This window comes from Leopardus geoffroyi, chromosome D1 (assembly GCF_018350155.1).
Source record: "Leopardus geoffroyi isolate Oge1 chromosome D1, O.geoffroyi_Oge1_pat1.0, whole genome shotgun sequence".
NCBI classification, from domain to species: Eukaryota; Metazoa; Chordata; class Mammalia; order Carnivora; family Felidae; genus Leopardus; species Leopardus geoffroyi.
The window spans coordinates 56,929,313-56,951,638 of NC_059329.1; the positions used below are offsets into that span (position 1 = coordinate 56,929,313).

The 22,326-nt window shown below is 43.8% G+C and overlaps 1 pseudogene; it reads left to right on the forward strand.

Annotated features, from left to right (window-relative positions):
* The first annotated feature begins 9,215 nt into the window (after positions 1–9,215).
* LOC123600402 lies at positions 9,216–10,164 on the forward strand (annotated as a pseudogene).
* The last annotated feature ends 12,162 nt before the right edge of the window (positions 10,165–22,326 follow it).

Below are 22,326 nucleotides of genomic sequence, written 5' to 3' on the forward strand. Positions count from 1 at the left end.
GGAAATCTGCTCAAATATCTCCAATTAAAAAATACAACAAGATCCTCCATGACCCCTCATTGCCCTCCAACCACATGCTTCTCTTCACAGCCAAACATCTTGAAAATGCTGTCTATCCCTCTCTGCACTTACTCAGTCCCCAACCTTCCACACCCACGGTTCCCCTGGGCCTCTTCATTCCAACGTCACCAGCAGCCTCTTCCTCGCTGGGCCCCTGGACAGTCTCTACTTCTCATCCTTTGGTCCCATCAGCGGCTTTACTGCTGCTGGCCACATGTGCCCTTTGGAACTCCTCTGTGATATCATTGTGGCTTCATGTTCTCGGGGCATTTTTTTCTCAGCAACTTTTATAGATTTTTCTTGTTCTTCTGCCCCTGTCTCATGCTGGTTTCTTCCAAGGTTCTGTCCCCCTCACTTCACACTCTCCTTAGCTCCATAAAACAAAGGCCTCCTCCGGTCCTTGTCTGCAACTCAGCTCTTTCCTGGGCTCCAGGCTTAATCCCTCAAATATTTGCTGGACATCTCCACTTGAATGTCTCATTGGCTCTTCAAATGCAACATGTCCAAAACCAAACTCATTATCTTCCTCCAAAACTATCTTCCCACCTGCACTGCCCACTGCCCACCACCATGTCCCGTGTCTCAACATCACCACTATCTGCCTTGTCACCCAAGCCAGAATGCTTGGATTCTTCCATGCACAGTTATCAAATTTTGGCCATTCAGTCCCTTGATGGTTTCTCTAATCCTTGCAGATGGATAGAATTCTAACAGTGACTCACTGTCAGCCCAGAGGAGAGACAAGAGCAGGTTTAGTTACTTAACCTTTCTGAGCTTTCTCATCTATAAAGCCAGGGTAATGAAAACCAACACTCAGATGAACTGCGATGAAGCATGTGACCACCCAGGCACATCATTAACACAAGTTAGCACTCAGGAACATCAGCGGTTTCTGCCATCAGGAATGCTGTTACTTCTCCCCATTCCTTTTCTCACCAATCAGCTCCCCAGCTGGCCTCCCTGCCTCTAGCCACTCTAGACAGCTAGTATCTGCTCTCCACCTGGCAGTGGGGGTGATCTTTCTGGAACAGGCAGCTGACTGGTAGTCCCCCACCTGAAAACTGGCCCTGGCTCTCCAGTGTCTCATGCTGAGTTCTTATTCTGTGGTCTGGAATTTGAGCTCTTCTCTCTCTGGCCCCTGCCAACTTTTGTAGCTTCACTTTTTGAGACTCCCAGTCTTCCCCTCTGTACTGCACCCCAAATTCTCTTCTATCTGCCCCTCAAACACACCTCTGCTTTTTCAGCCCTTCCTGACTTTGTCTCTGCCTCATTGGCCTGAAGGGCTCTCTTCACCTGCTTATAATTCACAACCAGCCCAAAAGATGTGTTCCATGATACAAGCCTGCTTTGTTCCCTCCTCTGAGCCCTCCAACTCTCTAGTAGTACACATCACACTGGATATGATTGCTTGTCAGTGTTGCCATTGACTACCCCCACTAGACTGTGTCGATTCACTGTGGTCAGGCAGCCAGAACACAGCCAACTTCATTCAATATGGAATGAGTGGTGATCCTCAGTTCTCTTTATTTTTAAAATGATCAGCATAGGTAGCCAGGCCTAGTTAATCCAGAGGAATGCAAGAGCACTGGGAGCTGGAGGAAATGAAATCACAGAGGGCTTCCTGGAGGAAGTTGGACTGAGTTATAAAGTGTCTGACAAAGAGCAAGATTGAGCAAGAGAGGGCAGGTGAGTGTGAAAGAGTGAAGATCTGGGAAACTGAGTGGCTCCCTGCTGTCACACTTGTTTCTCTAGCTTCAAAACATTCAAGGCCCTACCCCCATCCCCTGGCCACTAGCACAGGACTGGTTTCACATTTACATAGAGAGTTTTCACAAATTTTTCCTCATTTGTGTGGTTGGTTGGCTCAGAGACTAGTCTGAGAGTTAGCAAATGTAAGACCTCAGATCCCCCCTTTGCCCTGGGCTTCCTGTGTGACTTGGAAAATCCCTTTCACTTCTGATCCCCAGTTTCCTCATCCATCACACAGGGATACGAGTTATTGGTGAATAGCTGGGAAAATGTCCACAGACCACACAGTTCTGAGCCCCGGTGAAGACAGTTACTCTTGTTGTTCTCATATCAGCAAAGCCCAGTGGTTGCTACTAATTAGCCACTTGGGAGTCTCCAGAAAAACGTTACTCAGGGCCCCAGCAGAGTGGGATCTCAAGGGGGAGAGCCTTCCAGGGCTGGGAGGTTTAATGGGACCAGGACCAGCCCCACATGGTTCTGTCCATCAAGGCAGCGCTGACCTGGGGAGAGAAGGGGGCAGCTGAAGTGGCCTGGGTTGCAGGAGAACTGGGCCACCCTGCAGAGATCTCAGGTATGAAGGCCACAAAGGAAGAGTCCAGAGCTGGTCAGAGCCCAAGAAGGGACAAGGTTTTAAGAGGGCAGGCTTTAGGCAGGCAGGCAGGTAGAGAATCTCACCCTATTATGAGAAGGGCTCTAAGAGAAGGGAGATGGGTTAAAATCTTTCTGCCCCAATTTATAGCATTCTGGATGGGCTGGTTCTGATTTGCTAACTGTGTGATTTGCTAACTGTGTGATTTTAGCCAGGTCATAGCCCCTCTCTGGGCCTCTCCTTCACTATCAGCAACAATAAGGGAACAGGATCATAAGGTCTCCATAAAGCCAAGTGTTGTCTGATTCTGCAGGAATGCTGGAGAGAAAGCCCTGAGGTTGTGGGTGTCGACAGCCGTGCTCCAGTGTCTGTCTGTGGAAACACCGGGAAGCAAGATGGGCCCCACTGAGAGGCTGGTTTTGTAGGAGATGAGTCAGAGCCAATCTCCAGCCCTAAGGAACTTGCAATGAGGGAAACAAGAATGACAATTCCTGGAATGATGTGGGCCTTCAGACAGGCGAGCTTCAGTGCCTCTCCCAAAGTAGAGAGGCAAGGTGGCCCCTGAGTGGCTCAATCTGTTAAGCATCCAACTCTTGGTTTTGGCTCAGGTAATGATCTCATGGTTCGTGAGTTCGAGCCCCACATTGGGCTCCACACTGACAGTGCAGAGCCTGCTTGAGATTTTCTCTCTCCCTCTTTCTCTGTCCCTCCCCTGCTCACTCTTTCAGTCTCTCTCAAAATAAATAAATAAACGTAAAAAAAAAAAAAAGGTGGAGAGGCAAGGAGCCAGGAATATGGCTTCCAGTACAGCTCTGCCTTCAACCCCTGTGTGACCTTGAGCAAGCCACTCCTTTTTATTTGAAATATTGGGAGAAATCGGGATTGGACTATATTGCTTGCTTTTAAGTGTGCTTCTGTCTCTGATGTTCTGTGATTGCCCAGCAAACCTTGCATGACCAGCTTACATGGGCCTAGTCAGTGGAGGGGATAGCCTCTCAGAATTGTGGCAACTTTGAGGGAAATATGGTTTGTATCAATCTAAATCCTAAAATAAAAGAAAATAGAAAACCCTGTGGACTAGTCCATTGTGGGAAAAAGTGGAGTTTGACTCAGGTTTACCCTTTCATTCATTAATTCATTCATTAAAAAATATTTGTTTTGGGTGCCTGGGTGGTTCAGTCAGTTAAGCGTCCGACTTCGATTTCGGCTCACATCATGATCTCATGGTCCATGAGTTCAAGCCCTTATCAGGCTCTGCACTGACAGTTTAGAGACTGCTTGGGATTCTCTCTCTCTCCCTCTCTCTCTGCCCTCCCTGCACATGCTCTCTCTCTCTCTCTCTCTCTCTCTCTCTCTCAAAATAAATAATTAAAAAAATATATCTTTGGTGAGGTTTTCTGAGGAGCTGGTTTTACCAGGCATGAGGTGTATAACTTTTCTGCTCAGGACACGGGGCTTGGCTGCCATGACCTTTTCCATGCAGATGTGTGCCCAGCCCATCTCTTCCTTAAGTCATGACTTGAAAAGAGCATTTTTCTAGCCACGTAGAGCCTCTGTTTGGTAACCAGTCCATCTGAAACTGTTAGAAAATGCCCTCAAAAGAAAATAGAAGTTTAGAGCTGTCTCTGACATCAGCCTAAGAAATGGAGAGAGGAAAAATCAACCTTTAGCCTGATTTTCCCCTAGGTGGAAAGCAGTTTCCCAATTCTCCAGCTGTCCTGGCTTTGCTGAGCCAAGTCCAAGGCCAGAGCCAGGAGGCCTGCTTCACAGGACTAACTCTGGCACCGACCTGCTGTTTACCTGGGACTGTTTCCCATCCCATTCCTGCCCGATTCTTCCTTTGTGAAGAAAGGATCAGGGACTCACCTATCTGCAGGGCCATTTCCACTCTTACATATTCTGTGACCTCAGGAGGGTTTTGTTAAAAGAGAAGGAAGCTGAAGGCGGTCTGGGAAAACCAAGTGGAACTGCTCAAGTGGCGGTTGGGGCAGAGAAGCAGTGATTTGAATGTCGGCGTAACGTGGCCCTGGATCATTTAGTCCAGGTAGAGGGCGAACCAACACTTCCCTCAGCTCAGTTCTGGGGGTTGCAAAGTCTCACTTGGGTCTTGGGTGGCCAGAGTTGTGTGGGACCTTATTCAACAGCTTCCAGAGAGCACAGTCACTGAAGAGTGCTCACTCGGCCATCTCTCCTCTCCGGGTTCTGAGTCTTCTCAGTTCTCTGCAGCGCCCTCTGCAGCGCCCACTGCACAAGAAAGGAAGGCTCGGGTAATTTTGATTGGGATGGCATTTGAATGTGTAGATTGCTGTGGATAGTATCCGCATTTTATCAATATTTGTTCTTCCAATCCACAAACACAGAATGTTTTCCATTTCTTTGTGTTTTCTTCAATTTCTTTCATAAGATTTCTATAGTTTTCAGCAAACAGATCTTTTACCTCTTTGGTTAGGTTTATTCATAGGTATTTTATGGGTTTTGGCGCAATTATAAATGGGATCGATTCCTTGATATCTCTTTCTGTTGCTTCGTTATTGGTGTATAGAAATGCAACTGATTTTTGTACATTGATTTTATATCCTGCGACTTTGCTGAATTCATGGATCAGTTCTAGCAGTTTTTTGGTGGAGTCTTTTGGGTTTTCCATGTAGAGTATCATGTCATCTGTGAAGAGTGAGAGTTTGACTTCTTTGCCAGTTTGGATGCCTTTCATTTCATTTTGTTGTCTGACTGCTGAGGCTAGGACTTCCAACATTATGTTGAACACAGTGGTGAGAGTGGACATTCCTGCCACCTTGCTGATCTTAGGGGGAAAGCTCTCAGTTTTTCCCCACTGAGGATGGTATTAGCTGTGGGTCTTTCATATATGGCTTTTATGATGTTGAGATATGATCCTTCTTTCCCGACTTTCTTGAGGGTTTTTTTTTTTTTTTAATCAAGAAAGGATGCTGCATTTTGTCAAATGCTTTTTGTGCATCTATTGACAAGATCATATGGTTCTTATCTTTTCTTCTATTAATGTGGCATATCACATTGATTAATTTGTGAATATTGAAACAACCCTGCAGCCCAGGAATGAATCCCACTTGAATAATTCTTTCAATGTACTGTTGAATTCGACTTGCTAGGATCTTGTTGAGAATTTTTGCATCCACTTTCATCAGGGATATTTGCCTGTAATTCTCCTCTTTAGTGGGGTCTTTGTCTGGTTTTGGAAACAAGGTAATTCTGGCTTCATAGAATGAGTTTGGAAGCTTTCTTTCCATTCCTATCAAAATAACACCAGCATTCTTCAGAGCTAGAACAAACAGTCCTAAAATTTGTATGAAACCACGAAAGACCCTGAGTAGCCACAGTAATGTTGAAAAAGAAAACCAAAGCTGGAGGCATCACAGTCCCAGACTTTAACCTGTATTACAAAGCTGTAGTCATCAAGACAGTATAGTGTTGGTACAAAAACAGACATATATCAGTGGAACAGAATAGACAACCCAGAAATAGACCCACAAATATATGGTCAACTAATCTTTGACAAGGTAGGAAAGAGGATCCAATGGAAAATACTCTCTTTAGCAAATGGTGCTGGGAGAACTGGACAGCAACATGCAGAAGAATGAACCCAGACCACCTTCTTACACCATACACAAAAATAAATTCAAAATGGATAAAATACCTAAATGTGAGACAGGAAACCATCAAAATCCTACAGGAGAAAACAGGCAGCAACCTCTTTGACTTCGGCCACAGCAACTTCATACTTGACATGTCTCCAGAGGCAAGTGAAATAAAAGCAAAAATGAACTATGGGGATCTCATCAAGATAAAAAATCTTCTGCACAGCAAAGGAAACAATCAACAAAACTAAAAGGCAATGGATGGAATTGGAGAAGATATTTGCAAATGACATATTGGATAAAGGGTTAGTATTCAATCTATAAAGAACTTACCAAACTCAACACCAAACTCAACACCCAAAAAACAAATAATTCAGTGAAGAAATGATAGACACTTTTACAAATAAGACATTCAGATGGCTAACGGACACATGAAAGATGCTCAACATTATTCATCATCAGGGAAACACAAATAAAACCACAATGAGATATCACCTCACACCTGTCAGAATGGCTAAAATTAGGAAACTCAGGAAAGAACAAATGTTGGTGAGGATGTGGAGAAAGGGGAACCCTCTTGCACTGTTGGTGGGAATGCAAAATGGTGCAGCCACTCTGGAAAACAGTATGGAGGTTATAAAAAAATTAAAAATAGAACTACCCTACAACCCAGCAATTGCACTACTAGGAATTTACCCAAAGGACACAAAAATGCTAATTCAAAGGGGCACATGCACCCCCAATGTTTATAGCAGTGCTATCAAGAATAGCCAAATTATAGAAAAGCCCAAATTTCCATCAACTGATGACTAGATAAAGAAATGTGGTATATATACATATACAATGGAGTATTACTCAGCAATAAAAAAAAAATGAAATCTTACTTGTTGCAACAATGTGGATGAAACTAGAGTGTATTATGCTAAGCAAAAGAAGTCAGTCAGAGAAAGATAAATATTATATGATTTCACTCATTTGTGGAATTTAAGAAACAAAACAAATGAATATAGGGGAAGGGAAGGCGAAGTAAGATAAAAACAGAGTGAGGCAAACCATAAAAGACTCTTAAATACAGAGAACAAACTGAGGGCTGCTGGAGGGAGGTGGTGGGGTGGGTAAAACTGGTGACAGGCATTAAGGAGGGCACTTTTCAGGATGAGAACTGGGTGTCATATGTAAGAGATAAATCACTGAGTTCTACACCTGAAGCCAAGACAATACTGTATGTTAACTAACTTGAAAATAAATTAATAAAAAATAAGTAAATAACTAAATAAGTAGAATTTTGTAACTTAAAAGAAAAAAAAAAAGAAAGAAAGAAAGGGTCGGGGTTACTGGGCATAAAATACTTAAACAGTAACAACACCTGTCAAGCTACAGCAGCTAGGAAGAGAGAAGACATATGGAAGTTCCCTGGAGTCTGTTTTTTTTCCCACTGGGGGAGAATTCATCTCCAACTCAGATTCCATTTGGAAAATGACTCCTTCGACCGAAGGCACATACAGTACCTCTACCCTTGTGGGGTAACCAACATTTGATTTGCTGTGGATGGAGCTATTTCCTGGGACATGGGAATTTCAGTGCTAACACGAGGAAGTTCTGGGAAAATCAGTTCTTGTTGCTCCATGGAAGACAGGTCACAGGTACCCAGTTTGGAGACAGACAGAGGCCCACAGCCCCAGCTACACAGAAAGGGCGACTGTTCCTGAGTTAGGCAGACAGCAGTCTGTAGTGCTCCTTGGAGCAAGCAGCCCTCCCAATGATATCACAGTAAGATATCATAGAAAGGGAGTCCTCACGCAAATGGAAGTGTAGAGACAAGGGACACTGATTCAAGAGACAACGTCCCAATCCAGATGGTGTGAGATGAGAATGGGGTGGGACGTGGGGTGTAGAAGAGGAATTGAATCCAGAGCTATATAGAAATGGTTCTCTCAGTGTCTCTGAAGAAGGCTTCCCACCAGTCCCATAGAGCTTATGAGTTGAAAACCTTTATCAGAATCCACTGACAACCCTTAGGCTCAGAGGTATGTAAGTAGGGTCAAGGGAATCTTAGAGTAAGGTATGTAGGTTTTTACCACAGACTTTAGCTTCGTTGTTCTCTCTCTCTCTCTTTTCATATGTTTTATTTTATTTCTGAGGGAGAGAGAGAGCAAAAGCAGGGGAGGGGCAGAGAGTGAGGAGGCGAGGAGAGGATCCCAAGCAGGCTCCACACTAACAACAGGGAACCTGATACAGGACTCCAACTCACCAACCATGAGATCACAACCTGAGCCAAAGTCAGATGCTCAAGTGACTGAGTCACCCAGGCCCTTGCTTTGTCATTATCAACCAGTGATCCCATTGTCCTTACGAGGTCTCAGGTTAAAGAACTCCACCAGGAACTGCTATGTAGATATCTCTGGACCGGATGGGCTTGTGACAAATGACTGCACTCAAGATTCTAGTGCTGACAGAGAGCAAAATCCAATGAAGGGCTCATCCACATTTCATACCCAGAATGTTCCTTCACCCACGGTGGCAGGAGGTAGGCTACCACACAAGACAGACTTAAAGGAGCTACTGAACTAACTAACAAAGTAGCTACTTGATTTTTAATTGACATTTGAACTGAAATAGATGCTTCCCAAGATTTATTCTCTTGGATGGAATATGTCTGCCCACGAAACTCCACAATCTGATTGATGTGATTCACTTATGTTACTTTTTTTTTTTTTAAGAACCAATGGATCTAGGGTTAGAAGGCTGCATAAAAGTTTTGTAATCTAGCTCTTACCCAGATATTAAAACTGCTCTGTAGCATTTCAGCCAAAAAGCCCCAGCCTGCATACCTCTAGTTATATGGAATCTACTAATTTTCAGGCCAAATTTGTACCTAATGGGATAGTTCTAACTGTAAGAAACTTATTCCACGTGTGGGGCTGAACTCTGGGCTCCTGGAGCTACTAACACTAGCACTAGTTCTTGGTAAGCATGGCTGCCCTTTAACAGCCCTTCCGGTGTTTGTGTCCACTTTTCTTCCCCCAGACAGGACCAGCTCTTTCAAGCATTGCTCATTAGACACCTCATCATTATGGGCATCTTAGATGTGAAATGAAATTCTAGACTCAAAGAAACTATTGGGATTGAGATCTATGGTTGAAAAGGGAAAGATGAATGTTCTAGCTAATGTTTCCCTGATTGTTCTGGTTTCCAGATATGTGCTGATGGAAGCCATCTGTAATGGATCAGAGAACTACTCCCTGGTCTTCTACGTGGTAGGCATCCTGTCTCTGCATGAATCTTTCTTCCTCCCTGTCTTCTTGATTTTCCTCTTAATCTACCTGCTCATCCTGCTGGGAAATGCCTGATCCTGTTGGCTGTGGTGGCAGAGCCCAGCCTCCACAAGCCCATGTACTTCTTCCTGATCAGCTCTGAGCCTTGGACATTCTACTACAACCGTCGTCCCCAAAATGTCATCCTTATTCTTACTTGGGGACCACTTCCTCAGCTTCCCTGCCTGCTTCCTGCAGATGTACCTCTTCCATAGCTTCTCCTGCTCAGAAGCCTTCATCCTGGTGGTCATGGCCTATGACCGCTATGTGGCTGTCTGCCACCCACTGCACTACCCTGTCCTCATGACTCCACAGACCAATGCTGCACTGGCAGCCTGTGCCTGGCTCACTGCTCTCCTCCTAGCCAACCCAGCAGTGGTGCAGACTTCCCACATGGCTTTTGACAACACTGCTCACATCTATCACTGCTTCTGTGACCACCTGGCTGAGGTCCAGGCCTCTTGCTCGGACACCATGCCTCATGGGCTTCTGTATCGCCATGGCAGTATCCTTCCTGCCCCTTGTCCTGGTGCTTCTCTCCTATGCCCACATCCTGGCCTCGGTGCTTCGCATCAGCTCCCGAGAAGGATGCTCAGAAGTCTTCTCCACCTACAGCTCCCACCTCCTGGTGGTTGGCACCTACTACTTATCCATTGCCATAGCCTATGTGGCCTACAGAGCTAACCTGCCACTCGACTTCCACATCATGGGCAATGTGGTATACGCTATTCTCACACCTGTCCTCAACCCTCTCATCTACGCGCTGAGGAACAAGGATGTCAAAGCAGCCATCACCAGAATGGCATGTCCCCGGGACCCAGGGCATTGGAGGGACCCTTGATTCTTAGATGTAGTTAATTTTGTTCCCAGGATACCGGTGTGCTAAAAATAAATTATGTCATCAAAAGTGTTTTTTGAAGGGAAGAGTGCCTTAGAGTAGGGCCCAAAATATACCATTGAGACATCCATTTCCATTAATGATATATTGGTTATGAAATCAACCCTTCTGTGGAAAGAAAAAGGTCAGATAAAACAGAAGAAGTATTTTCTTAAAAGTATCAAAATTATCACCTTCTTAACATGCTGGGCAGTGAGTCAGTCTCATAAAAGTATCAAATAGATTTTTTAATATAATAATGCTAAACTAGTAATAAATATGAGAACACAGAAAAGTTAGTTATTAAGGCATGAGTAGAATGTAGATCAATAGAACAGAATAGAGAGCCCAGAATCAGACCCTTAAATATATGAACATGACACAGCAGAGTGGTGTGAAAGATGGACATATAATAAATGGTATTAATACCATCAGGTATCCACATGAAATTTGTCCCTTACCTCAAGCAAGCATTAAATAATCATTAAATATCTAAATATGAAAGGCAAAACTATAAAAATATATACAAGAGTATAGCTCTCATCTTGGGATGGGGAGGTATTTCTCTTTTTTTTAATGTTTTTATTTTTATTATTTTTGAGAGAGAGAGAGAGAGTATGAGCAGGGGAGTGGCAGAGAGAGAGGGAGACACAGAATCCGAAGCAGGCTCCAGGTTCTGAGCTGTCAGCACAGAGCCCAGTGAGGGGCTTAAGCTAATGAACTGTGAGATCATGACCCGAGCCAAAGTCAAACACTTAACTGACTAAGCCACCCAGACGCCCCAGGGAGGTATTTCTTAAGCAAGATTTTTCAAAAACTCTAGACCTAGGGGAAAAAATGATAAATTTGACTGCTTTTAAAATGTAGAATTTCTCTTCATCAAAAGGCACCAAAGAGAGAGTGGAATGCTGAGCTCCAGAACAGAAAAAGTTATTTGCAATGCATATCACCAAGGAAAGGACCCAGGATTCATCCAGAATACAGAGAGAATTAATTCAGGTCAATTTTTAGAAATAGTCAAGTCATAAGGAAAATTAGCAAGATGCTTCACAATCAGGTGACCAGTAAATCTAAGAAAACACACTCAACCTAGTAGTAACAGGAGAAGTGCAAATTACAACAAAAAATAGTTACTACTAGAAAACCCATCAGATGGGTTAAAATGTCCAAGTCTGACAATATGCGATATAGGGAGCATATGCGTTGATGGAACCCCTCAACTTTGATAGTGGGAGTGTTCGTAAGTACAACCACTTTGGAAAACACTTCATCACTGTCTTATCATGTTGAAGATCCACATACTTTATTATCTGGCATGGCAGCATTTCTATAACTTGTAAAATTTTCCTAAGATGTAACACTGGATGCCAATAAAATATGGCATACATATGAACTATGTATATGCACGACAACATGAGGAATCTCACAGTGTTGAGCAAAAAAATTATGACTCAAAAAGATATATATGATATGATGCCACTTACATAAAGTTTAAAGACAGGCAAGGCTAAACTACATTTTTTTATATTAAATATAATTCATTGTCAAATTGGTTTCCATACAACACCCAATTCTCATCCCAACAGGTGTTCTCCTCAATGTCCACCACCCACTTTTCCCTCTCCCCAACCCCCCATCAACCCTCAGTTTGTTCTCAGTATTTAAGAGTCTCTTATGGTTTGTCTCCCTCCCTCTCTGTAACTTTTTTTTCCCCCTTCCCCTCCCCCATGGTCTTCTGTTAAGTTTCTCAGGATTCACATGAGTGAAAACATTTGGTATCTTAAACTACATTTTTTTATACATGCATACAGATGGCATACATTGTGAAGAGAAGGCATATTTCTTATAAAAATGAAAAGTGGGGTTCTTTTTTTAAAATTTTTTTAATCTTTATTTACTTTTGAGAGAGAGAGAGAGAGAGAGAGAGAGAGAGACAAACAGCATGAACAGGGGAGGGGCAGAGAGAGAGGGAGACACAGAATCTGAAGCAGACTCCCAGCTCTGAGCTGTCAGCACAGAGCCTGAAGCGGGGCTTGAACTCACCAACCGTAAGATCACGACCTGAGCTGACGTCAGATGCTTAACCAACTGAGCCACCCAGGCACCCCTGGGGTTCTTTTTTAAAAAATTATCTTGTTTATTTATTTGTTTAAGCTTACTTATTTTGTGAGAGAGAATGTGCAAGCACGGGAGGGGCAGAGAGAGGATCCCAAGCAAGCTCCTTGCTACCAGCACAGAGCCCGACCCAGCCCAGAGCTCCACGCAGGGCTCGAACTTACAAACCACGAGATCATGACCTGAGCTGAAACCGAGAGTCAGATGGGCTTAACCGAATGAGCCACTCAGGTGCCCCAGGGTTATTTCTGTAAGAGAGGGAGGGGGTTGTAATCAAGGAGGAGCACCTGGGGCCTTATGAGGTGTTGCCAATGTTTCATTCTCCCATGGATGGTGATGACATGGTGTTTACTTTACAATTAAACTGTATATTAGACTTTATATATGTTTGTTCTATGTGAATATTGTATTTTATAATAAACTCTTACAAGGCATCATTCCATTGGGCAGAGGCTGCCAAAGTATTTCTCAAAGTTCGCTCCAAGTCTTTCCGTGGGTATGGTGACTTGAGGTGGTTTTCACATTCACAGTAAGCATCAAGCTGCTGAATACAATTTTCCCCATGTGTCCATTCACTTAAGAAAATTTTAATTGGCAGGGTGCCTGGGTGGCTCAGTTGGTTAAGCATCCGACTTCGGCTCAGGTCATGATCTCACAGTTCGTGAGTTCGAGCCCCGTGTCAGGCTCTGTGCTCACAGCTCAGAGCCTGGAGCCTGCTTCAGATTCTGTGTCTCCCTCTCTCTCTGCCTCATCCCTACTCATGCTCTGTCTTCTCTCTGTCTTAAAAATAAATAAAACATTAAAAAAATTTTTTTTAAGAAAATTTTAATTAGCCTTTGGAAGGTGCTAGACCATGCTAATAGAAGCTAGAGATGCAGAGAGAAATCAGGACAGTCGCTGCCCTCAATTTGTTTACGAGATCTAGTGAGGAAGACAGACAAGGGCAGAAATAGCACAGTGTGGTTTGGGAGTCCTCATGGAGTTAACAACATGGTGGATGTGGACTGATTGAACGGAAGCCCTGAGCTGCTCCCATCAGAGAAAGAGAGGTCTCATTCTAGAGCTGGCCAGGAGGCTGTGTGGCATGCCGGTTGCTGTCTGTCATGGGGTGTTGATTTTTAGCTTGGACCCCCTCAGCCAAGAAACGGAGTTCACAATCAAACCCAAAAGACTTTGCCACTCAGTTTTCTTCAGGAATCACACAGGTCAAAAAAAAGGTCTCTGGAATGGGCAGAACTACAGCGCCCCCCAAAAAGGCAGGAAGGAAGTCCATTCTCAGAAAAGTGAATGGTACAGACAGTGACATTTTTGTTGCATGTGTTAAAGGGAAGAAAACCTTCCTTAGAAAATTGTGATAAAGATGCAGCATGTGATTTAGGCAAGGGCATTAACAGAGAGTGAGAATTTCAGTAAATAGCAAATAGTAAATAGTAAATAAGCAAAGAGTCTTTAATAGACTTTTAAAGTCACAATGATAACAATTTTAAGTCAAAATTATGAAACAAGGCATCGTTAGTGAATTCTCCCCTCCATTTCTGCTCCCTCCATCTGTTTGCATGCCCTTTACATAAATTGTTTTTATTCATATTTTTTTCTTTCTCATTTTAATAGAAGCAAATCTGTACGCTTACACACATATGTATAATATATAAATATGGCTATATTATCTCTTCCTTAGGGAAATAGTAGCATTAGCATACTATAAGACCGTTCTGCACTTTGATTTTGAAACTTTAATCAAAGGTTTGCAGAGATCAAGTTTTTGTTCAAGGTAAGCAAAAAAATGGGTGGTGAGAGAGAGGGGGCATTGCTGGAGTGACCAGCTTTACGTAGAAACATGAAGAATTAGTCCATGGGAATAGGCGGGAAGACAGACTGTGGGCATGGATGCTGGCAGGTGGGCGGGTGTGCAAAGGGACTCTATGCATTTCCTTCCTGTTTGCTGGAGGGACAATGGGAAGAGGTATTGTGGATCATGGAGAGAAGAGAAGGTTTGAAAAAGTCATCTGGAAGAGGAGAGGAAGGAACAAACCAGGGACATATTGAATGACCTGTCAGAGGTCACGATCTCGCGGTCCGTGAGTTCGAGCCCCACGTCAGGCTCTGGGCTGATGGCTCAGAGCCTGGAGCCTGTTTCCGATTCTGTGTCTCCCTCTCTCTCTGCCCCTCCCCCGTTCATGCTCTGTCTCTCTCTGTCCCCCCAAAAATAAATAAACGTTGAATGACCTGTCAGAATCAATGTCTGTGGAGCCCTTTTACATTAAGCTCAAATAAGGTACACCTACATCAGGAAAATACTTTCTTAAAATCCACCTCACTTTTTCCTAAGGGTGCAGGGCTCATCCTGAGTCAGGGTATGTATGACTGATATCCCAGTGTTATGGATTCTTCCCAGTGGAGTTTTTCTGTTTTTGTTTTTGTGTTTTTTTAACCAATCTTTAGGATAATTACATAGGCCAACTCGTTTTACAGGCAGCAACGATTTGATTTTTTTAAAAATCTGATCATTTATCTGTCCTCACCAATGGCTACCTATGCTTCTTGTCAAGATAATAAAATCCATCAGCTAAAAGACATAAGGTCATTTATATAGTAACTATATATGTCATGAGTGTACTATGTGCTATATTGTATATCTCAATGTTACAGGGAGAAGAAGGAAGAAAAAACACTAAAAAGTGAATTCTAAGATTTCAAAAGCTAGTTTAAATCACTTCTAAACTCAATTACAACGTTAAGCTCTAAAGCTGGCTCCACTTATCAGTTACACGTGGTGAAAATACTTAGGTAGTCATGAGATTATGACTCCATTATAAGAACGATATTTATGGTAATACCATTTCCTCTGCATTAATTCCATATATTCTTGATGGTAAGTAAAATGCTCCTAGTATGCTAAATTCTTATTTGGGGCTGTTTATATTTCCAGCAGCGTGGTTCAGTTTAATCTCTTTTATCTTCCTCTTATGTGTTCTTCAAATATATTCTGAGAATTGTCTGTGCTACCTTGTCTAGTTTCAACTTTGAAGCCGTCATTATTTCTAAACTAGATTTTTTGGTTCCAAGCCCTATGTGTTTTAAACAACCTGCCCTGGGGCGCCTGGGTGGCGCAGTCGGTTGAGCGTCCGACTTCAGCCAGGTCACGATCTCGCGGCCCGTGAGTTCGAGCCCCGCGTCGGGCTCTGGGCTGATGGCTCAGAGCCTGGAGCCTGTTTCCGATTCTGTGTCTCCCTCTCTCTCTGCCCCTCCCGCCGTTCATGCTGTCTCTCTCTGTCCCAAAAATAAATAAACGTTGAAAAAAAAAAAAAAAAGAACTGTTTAAACAACCTGCCCATTTTTTTCTGTGCTATCTTTAAAATAATAAACTCTATCACTGAATGCTACTTCCATAAATATATGGAAATTAAAGAGCACACCCCTGAATAACCAATGGGTCAAGAAAGAAATCACGAGGAAAATTGGAAAATATCTTGAGCTAAGTAAAGTGAAAACACAGCATACAAAAATCATAGGATATAGCTAAAACAAGTGCTTTGAGGAAAATGTAGAACTGGAAATGCTCATTAGAAAAAGAATAAAAATTTCAAATTAATAGCCTATTTTTTTCAAGTTTTTATTTTAATTCCAGTTAGTTAATACATAGTGTAGTGTTAGTTTTGGGAGTAGAATATAGTGATTCATCACTTACATACAACACCCGGTGCTCATCCCAACAAGTGCCATCCTTAATCCCCATCACTCATTTCAACCAATAGTTAATAGCCTAATTTTTAACTTTAAGAACTTATAAAAGAGGGGCACCTGGGTGGCTCCATCCATTAAGCATCCAACTTCGGCTCAGGTTATGATCTTGCCGTCTGTAGGTTCGAGCCCTGCATCAGGCTCTGTGCTGACAGCTCAGAGCCTGGAGCCTGCTTCGAATTCTGTGTCCCCATCTCTCTCTGCGCCTTCCCTGCTCTCTCTCTCTCTCTCTCCAAAATAAATAAACATAAAAAATTTAAAAACAAGAACTTAGAAAAGCAAACTAAATTCAAAGCAAGCAATAGGCAGAAGATAACAATATAGATTAGAGTGGAAATAAATGAAAAGAGAATGGAAAGAATTGACAAAACTAAAATTTGTTCTTTGAATACATCAACAAAATTGACACACATTTAGGTAGAGTGACAGAAAAAAGAGAGAAGATCCCCAATTACCAAAATAAAAAATGAGAGAGAGAACATTACTATGAACCAAAGAGAAATAATTACAAAATGTTAAAGGAAGAGACCACCACGCCAACTCTGAAACAAAAGGCTGAACCTAATCATTAGCTTAAGCATGGGAATGCTATCATTTATGGCACAGTCTGGTTTGGAGCGACATGGCGAGCTGATCTTACACAGGGTTGTGGACAACACAGAGATGAGAGGCTGCTGGACCTTCAGGGGTGCCAGCATCGAGGGAATGGTTTGCATGTAGTGGTGGAAGTGTGGTTTGCTGGAGTGAAGCTGTTGCTGGGCGGCTGACTTTTCAACTGGCTGGCTTTCAGGAGCTTGCATGCTGGTGGGAAGCAGTCATTAAACAATACAACAGGTTTAAAACAAGTTCTGAGGACTATGTGTTACCATGGCTATAGAACAGCCTGTCATTTCCTAGAAGCCTGAGAACACTTTTCTTCTCAGAGGTAATGAAGTAAATCATATTTTATCCTGTGATGTTATACTAGTAAGTCTTAAAATTTTGGCTTTTTACAAAGAAATCCCAGCCAACAGTTTAGCTCTCCTGTTTTGGGCTCACTTTTGTAAGTAAAACAAAAGAAAATTGGGAACCTAAAAGGAAGCTAAGTCTTGGTTTTTGTTTGTTTTCTCCTACCTACTGCAGTTCTACTGACCATTGGGCTCCATGTGACCGCTTCCCTCCAAGAAATCACGCCCCTTCGTTAGTTTCATCGGGGATATCCTGGAAAGCCCTTAGTCCTTCTCATGCTGCCAAAAGCTGGCTCTGGGTGGTTTTTTGTTTTGTTTTTGTACAGACCTGGTTAAAAAAAATTTTTTTTTGAAGTATAGTTAACACACAATGTTATAACATAGTGATTTGGCAAAGTCTACACGTTATGCTATGCTCCCAAGTGCAGCTACCATCTGTTGCTATACAACACTACCATGGTTCTGGGTGTTTGTTAAGGAGCTCTGTAGTGTCTGAACAAAACAGAACAGAACAAAAGAATCCACCTAACAGTCCGGTGGTTCTGCGGGATTCTTTGCCTTTAACTTAAGAGTGGTTAGATCTTCTCCTCCAGAAAAACCTTCAGCATTTACCTTTATGGCACTGAAGCAAAGATCCACATATACAAATTTATCCCAAACCAAAATTCCTCTCTTCAGTCGGAAGAAGAAGAGCTGGAGAGGACAAAATAGCAAAAAAAGTTCTGGTTTGTTATTCAAAGAAATTTCCAAAACCATCTTCAGTCCCATTGTGACATTGGTTAGATCAGAAGGGGCTGTAGCCTCTGCTGTATCATTCTTTTGGTTTCCATCAAGCTGCCAATGGCTTAGTAATCTTGCATCCTGCAGCTGTGTATCTACAGTCAACATCTATTATGCAGGTCCTTTCTGTGGGCTGAAATGAATCGCTTGTGCATGGTCTTTCTCTGTTCTGGGCAGCAGCATCAGGCGCAACAAGGTCATCTCAGTCATTGCTGAGGTTCGTGGTCTCGAAGCCTCTATGTCTGAAACCGGGACAGTCCCTGCACATGCACACCCTATTATTATTCCATTTTAAAATGTGCTTGCTGCTTGGCCCAGAAGTTCTACTTCTAAGGATCTGAGACAAATATCTGGGTGCCCATCCCCCAGATTCATGTTAAAACGACATTAATAATAATATTGTTCATAATAGCAATAATTGTGCACAACCTAGATGTTCGTTGGCAGGGAAATGAACAGTCTATGTCATATCCATATTATGATGTTATGACAAACATCAGATAAAAAGAATGAAGTATGTCAGATGGAAAGGTTCCAAAACTTAGTAATTTGGAATATAAATGATGCCATCAAGAGCAAAATGATTCTATTTATGTTAAAAGAAAAACAAAACAACCCCCTCCCCCCAAAAGAAAAACAAAACAACTCGCCCCCCCCCCCCCCCCATGCTTAGAAAAGATCTGGAAGGAACACACCAAATCATTACCTCTGGGGAGGGGAGGGGAGAGGAAATATGAGGAAGGGCTGGTGTGAAGAAAACATTCACTTTTTACTCCATAAATAAATCTCCATATTGATTAAGATATTTTACAATAGGATCTATTTATTACTTGTGAAATTTTAAAAAATTGTTTAAATTTTATACAGATTAGTATAAGAATGACAAGAGTCAGAAACTGAGAGCAATGGAGCTAAAGGAAGGAATCTGAAAGACTGAGGTACAAAGGGTCGGCCTGGCACTGGCTGGGGCTAGGGCACAGACCCCCACCTCACATTCTTCCCATAGAACCCCCAAGATCCTCATTGCGCCCGAGGAGTAGTGTGCTCCAATCATACAACAGGGTTTTACTATTTTGGTTGGTCAAAATCTCAGCTCTGACTTACTGGTTTACTGTGTGGAAGGCACTGAGCTAAGTACTGAAAGCTTCCCAGGAGCCTGTGGGTTAGGCAGCATTTTTATATACCCTTTTCACAGAAAGGAAGTAAAGGCCCAGTGAAGCTAAGGGATTTGTTCAAGGTGACATCACTGGAAAGAACTCAGGTGTCAGCCATTAATTGATGTGCTGCTGAACCACTCTACAGGAATTGGGTCCAAATCCCAGCTCTACCAGCTGTCACTCCTGTGACCTTGGGCTAGTAAGTCACTTCACTTCTCTAGATCTGTTTCCTCAAACGTCTGATAGTAGGGACAATCCTGGCTCTGCTTGTCTTCCCTGGCTGTTGTGAGGCCTGATGGAAAAACAAGAATTAAACTGTTCCATTGCTGATAAAGTTCTGGGACCCATGAGGGTTGTTAATGATGTTGTTTCCATTACCTGCAAAGCCCAGGGCCAAGTCCCCTGCTCCACCGAGGAAGTTGTTCCCAGCTGGCGGGCGTGGGGTCTCTTAGAGGGAACAAACTTGAGGAAGGGGCCCCAGCAGGCCCTGACTCCAGGGTTTAATGGGCCATGCATGGCCCAGCTCCTACCTGGCTCTTCCCCCAGGGCCAAGTGTGATGACTACACAGAAGACACCAAGGTGGATCAGCCTTGAAGGTGAGCTGAGCCGGGGATGGAGTGTCCAGAAGCAGGCAAAGGCTGGGGTGAACGGACAGCCTCAGAGTGGCCAGGGATGTGTACAGCCACAGTGAGGAGCCCAGGGACATGTACTGATGGGTGAACATCAGGATCCCAGTGTGCACACATGGTCTGTGTGTCCCTGGGCTAGACACCCTGATGGGACAAGCAGGGTTATGCAGTCACAAGCAAGAGGCTGATGATCTCGTAAGAGAGCTTCTCACAGAGAGGCAAGGTCGATGACAGTGAAGGAAATGGAAATATTTAGTGAGGCATCTGTAACACTATGAGTCACAGAGGAGGGAATTACAGTGCAGAGAGGGAAAGTGGAAAGTGCTGAAGCCAAAACGGAAACCCAGGACTTTCTAACTTCAGTTAATGAACACAAATTCTGTCATGCACACATATCCTGCTCCTCGGCTATGGGAATGACAGAGGATACTGGAAATATTGTGAGAGGATGGTGTGGCTTCGGGAGTTGTAGTGAAGCACAATGACACAATGGCTGTAAAGATCAAACATGCCACAGGGCCCTTGCTTTCCTTCCTTAGAGGCTGGACTCACGAGATGGCCATTCTGACCTCTCACTGGGCAAAACACAGAGGGCACACACCAAAATGCTAGCTGAGCTGGAGGAGACCATCTCTTCCAAAGCCCTCCTTTTACAGGTGGGAAAACTGAGGCTCGAGGGTCCAAAGTCACAGCAGGCTTGTGGCAGAGCTGGTCCAAGAGCCAGCACTCTTGGTTGCCAGGCAGGGCTCAGTCCTTTGCAGCAGGCTGGCTCCAGAACTCCTTCTGCTCTCACCCTCCCCAGCCCTGACCTCAGACTGACCCTCAGTTTCTCCTTTGTTCAAGGGGCATAACCACTCCCTGGCAGGCCTGGAGGATGAGAGGAGAGGGTGTTTGTGAAGTGCAGCATCACATTGGACATTCCAGTAATAGGTTTTTCTGTCCTTCTCTGTCCCCTGCCAGCACTGTAACTCGTGGCCCACAGATAATCCCGACCGAGGAAATGTCCCCTAACAATACCTTTGGTGACCTTAAGCACTGAAACACCCCTGTGATATATATTCAAAATAAGTCCCCCAATCTAAACTACAAAATAAAAGTAAGGAAGTCCAGAAAGTTCCTGATTATTACCATGATGCTACACCAGTGTTTCTGAAAACTATCAAATACTAAATTCTGTCAAAAGCCTTTTTCAGGGCTCCTATCTAGTTGGCACCTAAGCACATGTTTGTTTGTTTTTTTTAATGTTTATTTATTTTTGAGACAGAGCGAGACAGAGCATGAATAGGGGAGGGGCAGAGAGAGAGGGAGACACAGAATCTCGGAAGCAGGCTCCAGGCTCCGAGCCATCAGCACAGAGCCCGACCCGGGGCTCGAACTCACAGACCAGACCATGAGAACGTGACCTGAGTCGAAGTCAGACGCTTAACCGACTGAGCCACCCAGGCGCCCCCCTAAGCACCTGTTTTATCTGTTGCATGGATGCACTCTGACAAAATGAAAGTTTAGGGAGGTGCTTCAGTGCCTTTGGGGTGACCAAATAAGTCACTTGGTTGGTCTTGCCTCTGGTCCCACTCTGGAGGGCAGGCAGAGCTTCTGCTGAGGCTCCAGGTGATAATCCGCCCCTCCCCCACCCAATAGTCTAGTTCTGGTTCTGTCACCCACTTACTGTGTGTCCTTGGGCAAATCACAGCCCGTTTCTGACTCTCCCTTTTGTGTGCCCTCTGTGTATAAGAAAAGGGTTAAACTAAAACTATTTAATTGCTAACGACCCCTTCTTTCAGTTGTCTGATTCAGCAAGCAACAGAAGGCCTACTGGGAAAGCTGCCTTCTGGCTCCTGTCTCTGGAGCACTGAGCTCCTGGTAAGGGTGGGGTCACTTTTCAATAGAAACAATCAGGCTCCATGACAGCCCTCCCAGGGCTGCCAGTCTGATGGAGCCATGGACACACAAAGTAGACAGAGACAACCCAGTATGATCGTAGTGATGACAAAGGAAGGCACAGTAACTGTGAAAGCCCAGACAAGAGGGCCCGGGACAGCCAAGCCCAGCCAAGCCTCTTGGAAGAGGGAATATTTGAGCTAAGTTAGGCAGAAAAACAAGGCAAGAGCAAGGAGTTGCCATTTGACCAAACTAAGAAGAAATAAGGCTGCAAGAAGATAGACTTTGGATGGCAGGCTAGGGAGTCATCTTTCCTCAGGAAAAATCCTTAGGAACACTGGATAGGAGCCAGAAAACTGGGTTCAAGACCCATCTTTGCTGTGAACTTGTTGGTTGACCTTGAGAAGACACTTTGTTACTCGACTTCAGACTCTGAATTCATCCTCCCTACTCCCACCCACATTGTTGAATAAAAGTGGGACAGAGGAGGGATGACAGGGGTACAAATAGATTTATGGCTCTGAACTTGAGCACCGCAAACCACAATTCAGCTTAACTCAGTGATAATCAATCCAAAGTCAATTCCTCTGAGCTGTAACATCATGTAGGAAAATGCAGTTGGCATCAATTTGGGTGTGAGGAAAACCTGGTGAGTGGCTCAGACAGGTTGTGTCTGGTGGTCTGGTCAGCTGAGAATTAACTCTTTTTAGTTGGGGGCAGCAGGTTTGCTTTCCTGGCTGGGTACTGGGGCACTGACCTTCAGCACACTTTTTTTTTCTTTCAAGGAAGCATTCACAGTGGAGTAGTTTGTTCCATGCATCTTTCAGAAAGACGTTTATTCAGCCTTCACTCCCTAATGAGGAACCAGGCCACCCATC